Source organism: Schistocerca nitens, chromosome 7, assembly GCF_023898315.1.
Source record: "Schistocerca nitens isolate TAMUIC-IGC-003100 chromosome 7, iqSchNite1.1, whole genome shotgun sequence".
NCBI classification, from domain to species: domain Eukaryota; kingdom Metazoa; phylum Arthropoda; class Insecta; order Orthoptera; family Acrididae; genus Schistocerca; species Schistocerca nitens.
The window spans coordinates 271,452,415-271,463,568 of NC_064620.1; the positions used below are offsets into that span (position 1 = coordinate 271,452,415).

The 11,154-nt window shown below is 43.8% G+C and overlaps 1 non-coding gene across 1 annotated transcript; it reads right to left on the reverse strand.

Moving 5' to 3' along the window:
* Positions 1-813: 813 nt before the first annotated feature.
* Positions 814-888, reverse strand: Trnap-cgg (transfer RNA proline (anticodon CGG)). Its single transcript has one exon. It is a non-coding gene; the product is annotated as a tRNA-Pro (tRNA).
* Positions 889-11,154: the final 10,266 nt, after the last annotated feature.

Genomic DNA, 11,154 nt, shown 5'->3' on the forward strand with positions numbered 1-11,154 from the left:
ATAACAACGGCAGTGCGGCTGCTGTCATTCAAGTATAGCTCCAGTGTGTTTAGCATGCAGATGGGTTGGTTGCAGACGCTCAACTATCTCCCTTCTAACCAACACACGGCCATCACTGGCACCGAGGCAGAAACAGGTTTCACCAGAAATCACAACGAATCTCCGCCCTGCCTCCAAACAGCTCTCGCTTGACACCACTGAAGTTTCAAATGGCGGTGGTTTAGGGTCAGTGGAACGCATGCTGCAGGGCGTCTGGTTCGGAGCTGTCCTGCAAGTAATAGATTTGTAACAGCTCGTTGTGTCACTGTGGTAGCATTTATTTGAGGTTTCCGTGGACCTCACATTCATATAGTCACTGTGGCTTCAACTGCTGCTGCTGATGTAGTACTATGCGCCAAAGCCATACGCTGAACACGATGGTCTTCCCTCTCGGTAGTGCCGCGTGGCCGCCTGGAGCCAGGTCTTCTTGCGATCGCACATTCCCGTGATCACCGCTGCTATAAGTCATGTACAGTGGCCACATTCCTACCAAGTCTTTCTGCATCATCGCAGAAGGAGCATCCAGCTTCTCGTAGCCCTATTACGCGACCTCGTTCAAAATTGAGGTGTTGATAGTGGCGTTACTGCCGCCTTGAAGACATTCTTGACTAGCACCATCTCCAATCTCAAAGGTAAGTAAAGCCCGTGACAGTTACAGCGTGTATTTAAATGTACATCATCTTTCAGGTTGAAACATCCCCTTAGAAAAATTAAATATGACTGTGCTGGTAAACCTCTTACGTTATTTGAAACTTCCTGGCAGATTAAAACTGTGTGCCCGACCGAGACTCGAACTCGGGACCTTTGCCTTCCGCGGGCAAGTGCTCTACCAACTGAGCTACCGAAGCACGACTCACGGCCGGTACTCACAGCTTTACTTCAGTTGGTAGAGCACTTGCCCGCGAAAGGCAAAGGTCCCGAGTTAGAGTCTCGGTCGGGCACACAGTTTTAATCTGCCAGGAAGTTTCATATCAGCGCACACTCCGCTGCAGAGTGAAAATCTCATTCTGGAAACATCCCCCAGGCTGTGGCTAAGCCATGTCTCCGCAATATCCTTTCTTTCAGGAGTGCTAGTTCTGCAAGGTTCGCAGGAGAGCTTCTGTAAAGTTTGGAAGGTAGGAGACGAGGTACTGGCAGAAGTAAAGCTGTGAGTAGCGGGCGTGAGTCGTGCTTCGGTAGCTCAGTTGGTAGGGCACTTGCCCGCGAAAGGCAAAGGTCCCGAGTTCGAGTCTCGGTGGGGCATACAGTTCTAATCTGCCAGGAAGTTTCATATCAGCGCACACTCCGCTGCAGAGTGAAAATCTCATTCTGGTCTTACGTTATTTGTTTTTCAAGCAGCTGAGCAAAACTGAACGTACTCAGACATTTCTCTCTTTACTTATTCTGATAAACACTAAACTGACACACAATACTTTTTTTTAGCGCAACGCAATCTGACTTTCAATAATCCCTACAAAAGAATGGCCCTGACAAACAATAACCTATACCTTACATGAATCACTTACCTCACAAAAATCTTCGTTACTCAAACTACTGCAATACAGCGAGCGCCAATACTGCCAGCTAAATAAAAGATTCTAACTACTGAAGGCACTAACTACTGATAGGGACAGTTAGTAAATGAGAGATTCTGATAGAGAACAAACAATGTATTTACCGTAATAGTGTTCAAACGGCAGTTCATGACATCCAGTCTTACAAATTTTCTTTTTCTGACGGACACACGTCCAGATCGTCCGCTCTCAAAATTCTGCCACCTCTCACCCCACACCCACCATTGCTGGCGCCTCATCTCCAACTGCCCAACGCTACGCACTGTACACATCCAGCTGCCCAACACTACAATAGCGAATGTTCCAACAATGCCAAGCAGCCACAGATTGTACACAGCACAGTCAGTGATTTTCATACAGAGCGCTACGTGGCGTTACCAACATAAAAACCTAAACAGCCTACTTACAAAGTGTGGAAACACGGCTTCCAGCTTTCGTTTATGTCGCACCACTCCATCCTGGTGTTCGATTTTTTCCTGTCAGTTTATTTTCATCCTAATGCGAAATGGAACGTAAACTCAAGCTGAAGAGAAACAGAAGTATTCCAGCAGTATTAGTTTTGTCATTAGAATTACACACTGATGAGTTGAAAGTTTATGAACACCTGCCTAATCATTTGTTGGTCCATCTGTTGAAGGCACTACGGCAGCGATTCTGTTTAGCATGGACTCGACGAGTCCTTAGTTAGAGATCTTTAATTCGGTGTGTTATTCAAACTACATATTTTCGTAATACTCAATTATAAATACGAAATACAGTACGACACTCTAGTTTCGGAGGCGTTTAGAGCGAGACTGCGCTGCACAATTTGCGTATGTCGGCCAGTGAGAGCACAGAGCACGTGATCTCGCAGGGACGATCGCAGCACAGAATTTAACACAGGACCTCGTATAGTCAGCCAATGACTACCTCACGTTTTCCTTGCGCGGACACATAGATACTATGGCAAACATGAAGCGTGCAGTACGTATAAAATTACAATGAAATGAACACCCTTAGCTGCTTACAGGCGTAGATGTAAGTCAACGGGGACAGTTGAAAATGTGTGCCCCGACCGCGAGTCGAACCCGGTATCCCCTGCTTACATGGCAGAGGCAATATGCATCTGAGCCACCGAGGGCACAGAGGAATAGCGCGACTGCAGGGATTTGTCTCTGGCACGCCTCCCGTGAGACACACATTCGCAACTTATTGTCCCATACGGTATTCATAGTGTCCCTGCCCATTATACACGTTACTCGCGGATTTACTGCCGATTCCCGTAAGAGTTCGGGCACTCTTTGTGCATCGGCACAGAAGGAGATGGTCAAATGGCCGGTGAGCCTTAACTATATATATATATATCCGAAAGAACAGATACCATCTTCATATACATAAAATACGAATGGTTTATCTCTCAAAGTAATATACCTGCTGCATAGCAACAGCCAAAGCTAGGATTTCACATACCTTTAATGGTGAGGAAAAGGAAGGCTCCGTTTTCGCCAAAAGGCAAGGAATTGCAGTAGCTAGTAATGCCTACATATTTATTCGAAGGAATTATTACATTACAGTTCCACTGGGCGGGTAAAATTCACCCGCCTTTACGAAAAAGTGACGCAACACTTTTTTCGAGCAATTTTCTTGACAGAACATGTAGGCCTACTCAGCTAGGTAACCCACAAAATGTCCGGTCTTTCTGCCATTGCGTCTCGCCACATTCTGTGTGTGAACGGAACGATCTGTCGGATCTACCGAGTTCTCTAAGATGCTAAAAATCTTCGGTACTTAGAGCGTCATATGAATATGACTTCCAGCAGCCGCTAACGGTCGTTGTGTCAGGGAGGATCTATCCTTTGGTTATTCTTATCAAGGCTTCCTTGGATCATTATTTAGTGGGCACAAGGAAGAATTTTTCGACCCTCGCTTAATTCCACAGAACACTCGTTGTCCGACGTATTTTTAGGCCTGTGAAAAGTTTCCTTTTCCCAAATTTAGCCTCGTCTATTTAGACGACGACTGTTTGTCTCGTCCCCCGCCCCCGCACAACGAATGTCAATTGTTAATCGCACATTTGATATATATATATATATATATATATATATATATATATATATATATATATATAGTTTTCAGCGGAAGGAAATCCAGTCATTCACTGTACGCTTAGAGGAGCCAAAATTTAGTCTTAGGGTAACACATGGCGCAGAAGTCAGAGATTTTTCTGTTCGTCAGTCGCGAATTACCTAATCAAGTACCGATCCGCGCGCGTCACTTGAACGTGCATTCCATATTGACCGTGTAACTATCCTTTTGCGCCTTCTGTCAGTGCCACTAACGCAATGGCTCCGCATTCAGCAAGATGATACGTGGAACATGGCACTCTGGGCATTCCGTTGTTTGTGACAGTACATTATGGTCTACCATCAACGATAGCCTGTTTAATGTCGCTTCTCAAAGCAGACATCCACTGTACTCCATTTTGGATAATATACCGTAAACAGAATGGTCATGGCACAATCTTTGTTCCTTTGTTTCTTTCTGTCATTATTTCACGACGTACTGTATGTATATAATTCTCAGTGATAAAACATTATCTGTTTTGTTTAATACACATTCAAATGACTCGCAGCAGTTTAAGCTGTGCTCTGGCGTGTCTGCCTAACCAAGCCCTCGAAAATTCGAAGAAAGAATTGGCGATTTATTATGATTATAAATTACACTGAGACTTCTTAACAGGAAGTTTCTTAGCTTGGTTATACATGACTACATTCAAGCATTTCTAAAAGAGTTGCCTCTTCAGTGAGGCACACTAACAGTCTTTGTTCTACATATTTTACATCTTTGCACTTTCACAGATATACTTCGAAAATTAACAAATAATGGCACAATTAGCAAACAGGATTCTCAAATGCACTCATAGGATGCATATTATCAGTGGTAAATACTTAAAAGACAGTTGTAAATAGAAATACCTTTTGTGTTGTATCGGTCGTTGTGTGTGTGTGTGTGTGTGTGTGTGTGCGAGAGAGAGAGAGAGAGAGAGAGAGAGACTCCTTTTTTTTCCTAAAATAATTACAGACAACTGTAGTTGAAATCAACAGGTAAAATAGAGGCATGTTTAGAAAGCAAGAGTACTCTGACCGTAACGGGGTGTGGTTTTCTCTTTGTTGGTGGCTGTTGACAGAGTGGGATGGGTGACATGACCTAGCGAGTATCTCAGGAACACGGTAGTACGTAAACGCAAGTAGTAGTGTCCATTTGCGTGAAAGATGTCGATAAGAAATCCAGCCAAGTGCGAGCCACTAGCACCCACTGAAATTTCTTCACGAATCGAAACGTTTTATGGTAAAGGTATTATGAACAGAACGAGTGTGTTTAAGTGGTGTTGAGAGTTCAGAGGAGACGGAACAAATGTTCATGACGAACAAAGGATTGGAAGACCTTCCATTTTGACGGACGAGTTCGAGCAAAAAATCGAGATGGACAGTTGATGAAATTTCTGCAGTGTTTCCACAACTCTCCAGAACTCTCTTATACCAGACACTCACAGAAACGCTGGGTACCAGAAACTGCGCTAGGTGGGTCCCAATAAAGCTGACAGGGCAGCACAAGAAAGATCGGGTCAATGGCGCCTGTGAGTTTCTTGAGGGCTTGAATACGAAGGTGTGACTTTCCTAAGCTTTATTGTCACTGGAAATGGAATGTGGGTGGCTAGCTACACACCTGAGGCAAAAGGACAGTCGACACAGAGGCGTCACACCAACTGCCCCTTTGGAAGAAAAAAAAAAAAAAAAACCCTACAATTTCGGGGCCAAAAAATCATGGGTTCAGCGATTTGCGATTGAAAAGGCATCATTTTGGTCGAATTTCTATCTCAGGGGGACCGTGAATTCACAGCGATGTTGTGAGATACTAAAAAAAACTGAAAAGGAGCACTCAGAGCAAAAGGAGTGGAATGGTGGCGAGGCGAGTGCGCTTGTTGCTCAACAGTGCCATCTAAGCCAAGGCTTAGCCACTAAGGGGCCCTTGCACTCATTTGGTTGGGATGTTTTGAAACACTCCCCAGTTCCCCTGACATAACGTCTTCAGTTTTTCATCTTTTCACCTCCCTGGAGGCACACATGAATGGAATTAAATTTTCAACCGGCAACCAGGTGCAGAAAGAAATTCTGAAGCGGGGGAAGGAGACGTCGGTAGAGTTCGAAGAGGGTACAAAGAAGCTTGTGCTACGGCTCGCCAATTGCATTGAACGGAATGGCGATTATGTGGAAAAATAGTTTGCAAGTTTGTCAACAATATTCCGTAATACGTTTTCAATACGGTTTTTCTTAAAAAAAAAAAAAACCATCCCCCATGTTTCTAAATGTGGTTGAGCGTCGGTATGCTGACTGTCTTCATTGCCAGGTGGATAGATACCTTCACGACTGTGTGATTTACGTTCTGAAACAACGTTCACTAGGAACCTTTGAGTGTAGCCCTTTTTTATTCGGCTGCCACCACTGTGCATATTATTAACGAGAACATACATTTATGAAAAATGTAACATATACACGAAATTTACGAATTATTCAGTAGCACTTCGAGCACCTTCATATTGTTTACGTTACTTGACTCTAGGTGAGTGCTTTATGGAACTGAGTCATGCGGTCTACGTAGGCATATGTTATCTTGTGCGTACAGCTTCCAAGAGAAAAAGGCGGCTGACGTAATTTTCGGCTTGCGCTTTTGGATGCAATATGTAACAGATGTGATGAAATTGCGCTGTTCGTAAGCAGACGGAGTTTTGGTTTCCTGTATATGATCGAGTTAAGCGCGGTATCAGATTTTCACAGATAAGATAACTATAAACCACTTCCGAATTTTCTTACTGCGTATTAAACATTCGCACTTTAAAATACTCCCCGAGCTTGAGCCCAACGTTTCAACGACGATTTCTTCCTTTTCTCTAAAACTGAAATTAGATAAGCGGTTGTGTTGATGCCCGTAAATAACATAATCAGTATCAGTCCATGCATTTCTTGCTCTCTTCAACACGTTTTGCTAACGACACTGACTAGTGTCTTTATGCAGGAATGCAGGAGTTGCCCGCTATAGCGCGAGAAAGCAGTTAATTGCAGTTGTAACGAAACTCTTATCTTCGAATAATCTTTAAATGGTAGCTGACGTGTCTGGAACATTGAGGGATTCTATACACAGATGCTAGCAATGAGTTATCTTAATGACTGTTGCAGCTACATGTTTCATTTGCACTGTGCTGTATATCATCTTGAAGTAGTGCTTACAGCGCCTGACCAAAAACGTTAAGCACCCACAAGTCCTGGTCAGATGTCTTTGTAACTTCATACGCCTACACGCACAATCGGCGGATATGTCAGTGATTAGAGCTGCAGTACTCTGTGATAAGTAGAACGGCACGAGAGTCCATTAGTGTTGTTGCCAGGACTGGGAGGTATATAAGCGGTGTGGATAGTGTCATATGTTGAGTGATCACTGTGCAGAATACGGAAGTGAGGCGTACACGTGTGAGACAGCGTTATCAGCATCTGAAAGAGTTTGAAAGGAGCCTCATGGTGGGTTTCCATTTTGCCGTATTATCGAATCGTGCAATATCCAGATTTATGGAGCATTCTAATGTGACAATGACCCAATGTTGTACGGCATTGGAATGGGGAAGCAGACGTACTCGTCGTTCAAGGTTCCAGTCACCCACATCTGACGACCACAAATGGGGATCGGCGAATTGTGCCAAATTGTGCACAGTGTATGTCGTAACCCCTCCACAGCTGAGACTGCCTTCTGAGAGCAAGTAACGCACTTTTGTGTCATCCGCACCGCTCCTCGTAGACTAGCGACCGCCGGGCTAGGGAATTAAAGTCCCATGTGTAGGCTGTTGGTAGCATGAGGCCACAACACAAACGGCTGCCTCTGAAGCTGTACCCTGACCGGTAAGCATGGACTGCTAATGAAAGCGTCGCAGCGTATGAGTCAAGGTAACGTCTGGTAGCACTCGAGGGAACTTCGGTGGCACAACGAACGTCGTGAGTCCTCATGTGTTGCCTCGCATGAGGCAGTTGTGGTGCCATTTTTCAAGAGGATAATGCTCGTCCATGCATGGTACGTGTCTTTATGTGCCTTATGTTGAGGTACTACAAGTCAGTTCTGTCCAGGATATCGAGGACCAGTTACAGCAGATGTGGGTCAGCATGCCTCAGAAAAGGATACAGCAGCTTCATGGTATCCTTCCCAGCCGGAGGAGTGCTTACATCCAGGCCAGAGGGGATGCAACTTTTTGTAAACGCGACTTGAATTTGAAATCATTGCAGTAACTTCACATATCCTTCCAACCCTCTAAGCTTCATTTCGTTTCCTCCTACCTCTCTGGGTGCTTGACTTTTTGTCAGGTTGTATGAATACAGTTAACCAAGGTAGTCATGAAAAAAGAAAAATATGTTGCAAATGCGAAAAAAAGGGGAAAGAAAAGAAAAGCTAAAATGAATCTAGGCAACTATGCAAGAGAAGGTAAGTGTTTCGAAGGAACGATAACAGCACCAGAATAGGATACACTGAACTCTATATCTTAAAACGACTACGAATAGGATACAAATTGAAATTTGTAAGAGAAACAACTGTAAACAAAACAGAGACTTATGCTGGATAATCTCAAGTCATCATTTAAGACACGAGCCGCCATAGTGACTACTAACAGAGAGAAAATTACCTACGTGTTCCATTGTTATTTAAACGTTTGTTCGGTTCAAGATATTAAGCAGATAATGAAAATACCAAATGAGATGCCCAAAAAGATTCAAGTTACGGAGAAAGAAAGACTCTAGGAAATTACAAAAGTAATATGAGCAGAATTCCTTTTTTTTTCCTTTTTTTTTTTTTTTTTTTTTTTTTTTTTTTTTTTTTTTTTTTTTTTTTTTTGCAGAATGACTTTTGAAGAAGACATTCCCCTTAAAGGCGAAAACAATGCTGTCATGGTGCGAGGTGCCGGGGCTAGTAGTGTATTTATCACTAAATTCTACTAGAATCCACATGTGTAAATCATGCTCTAAGCCCCCCCTATTCTAACTCCGACTTTTGCTGTTGCACAAGGATAAAACAAATACGCGAACTGACTCTAATCAACCCTGCTAGTGGAGTAGAAGAGAGTTTGGCACCTGCAATAATTTAATTTGATAAATAAGTTAAATAAACAAAGGTTTCATTAGCATAGTGAGGAATGATAGGGTTGCTCTATTGATTAACAGAAAGAAAGTTCTGTCCAAAATAACAATATGATTTATTAAGATTAAACGCAGAATAGTAAAAGAGACACAGGAAATATAAAACATCAAATTGGCTAAAATTGGAGATTCATACAAACACAGTAAAGGTGAAGTTGTCCCTAACTTAGATCGTGAGGTTTAAGACGAAGTGGTATGTGGAGCCAATTCCTTTCCACTCAAATCTCAAGAGAGACACACAGCTAACCCAATAGTAATTGCTGCTACTCGAAACTGAACAAAGTTAGAAAAGGATGAACAGGCGCGCTCTGCTGAGCTCTGATTATCACCTAGGAAAATCCCTATCTGCCGGTGCTGCGGACGTACATTACCAACAGTCTTCTTATCTCCCAGAACACGATCTGGCGTACCGCAGGCGAGGGCTGGTTGCTCCGACGTCCTCGACCGAAAGGCGACTGCCGACACCCAGAGCACCCGCACAGGCCGAACACCGAACATTCCCGCCCCCACGACAGTGGCCGTGGTTACGTTCCAATCAGCAACTCGAAAACCGGCGGAAATTCCACTCCATTGCCGGAGCACTACCATTCCACCAATGGAGATTCTTGGCGCCAATTTCTGTGCTGATTTTGCAGAAAGTGCGGGAATTTTCCCGCCACAACTGCGTGGGTACACAAGTCATTCCCACGCCTCGCTGGTAGCCCGCCAGAAAGTGTTTTCGCAAGGTTTCTCTGAAGTAACGGAACCTCTAGCCCAGCCGCTACTTCACACCCCAGCGGGCGTGTCTCTTGACAATGTCGGCGTCTGAAAAGCATTCACTCGACTGCCTCACACACGTCGGCTTAACTCTCTCCAGTTCCACAGAGCCCGCCTGTCACCGGCCCACCCGGGTGACGAGAGACGCTGCGTGGGAAGTACGCGTGTTAAGGAAAAGCAACCCTCCACCGCATGCAACTAGAGAGGAGAATCGTAAGATAGAAATATGAGAGGGGGCTCATGCCACCTCTCATTGCCCCTACGCCATTTTAGATTGTAATTGGTGAGCGGTTGGCTCACTTAGGAGCAAGGTAGTGAGTCAATCGCCCAGGAACAATCTTACAAAGTGACTCCACATACCGCACTCTATAAAAAAGATCATTGCAACTGAAAAATGCAACTCATAGAGGGAGGATTATTTATGATGTAGCCAACTTCACCTTCTTAATATGGAACACTAACACTCACATCACACATCCATACCCAGGGAGCCCCTTCCCAAACACCGATTCACGCAGACATTCACTCTCTAAATATGGCCCGGGCATCTGAGCCAAATATGGAGCAGTTTATTCTTTACAATCAGAGTTGGAGTGCTCCGCAATTAAATGCCCAAGATGTTACAACAATTTTAATCATTAAACTAACCTGAACTCACTCACACATGATACTATATAAGTTAACAATCTCTTTGTGAGCTTTCAGAATCTAATTACAACCTCCGATTCATTCTGTCTCCCTGCAGCAAGAATAACCTTTACAAAATGTTCCCTGAACTGATGGTCCATTCACAATGACAGTGGTGGTATCTGCTTCAGTTTATGGGGACTTCAGGCACACTGTTTGCATACACACAACAATAAACACAAAATACAAAAAAAAACATGGTGTGGAGAACAATACAGTAATCTGTAATAAGAATTACAGTGTAAAACACAAACGCATACAAGGTATGACATACATTACCAAAACAACATAAGAGAAAGAAATTTAAGAAAAACAAAAAAAACAAGGTTCATGGGGCATCAAATTGTGCGTGCACATTGCACAAAGTTCACGACTGTGCTGAGAATGAGGCACTAAATCACATTGTTAGAAATATCCGTGGCACTTCACTGATTCCACTGTACTGACATCACATAAGGCTAAACGTCGGTTGTAGTTGCTACGTTGTGGCAACAGCAATAGGGAGTTCTGGAGTGTCTGCAGTACGCTGTTGAGATTGTAGTCAGACCCACGCATATGATCAAGGCAGTACGGTAGGAAGACACAGTGATAGGTTCTCCTCACGTCGATTAATTGTCTCTGAGATCTCCTTGTTGGGATACATCACTAGTCTAGGTCTCTTCTCTCGCTGGACAGAACTTTACGTTTCCCAATATTGCAGTTCGACGAGGGATGATGGCACGTGGAGTGACTCCACAAGTGTGTGAGGTCATCCATACAGGATCGAACTAGGAGCGACTATTGTTAAAAACTGCTCTCTAATAGAGAGGAGAAGTAAGACATGAGACCATACATTTGTTAGTGTGGCACGATACTGCTTTGTGTATGCAGATCGGCCAATGCTAGTGAGTTGTAAAAACCCAAACAGG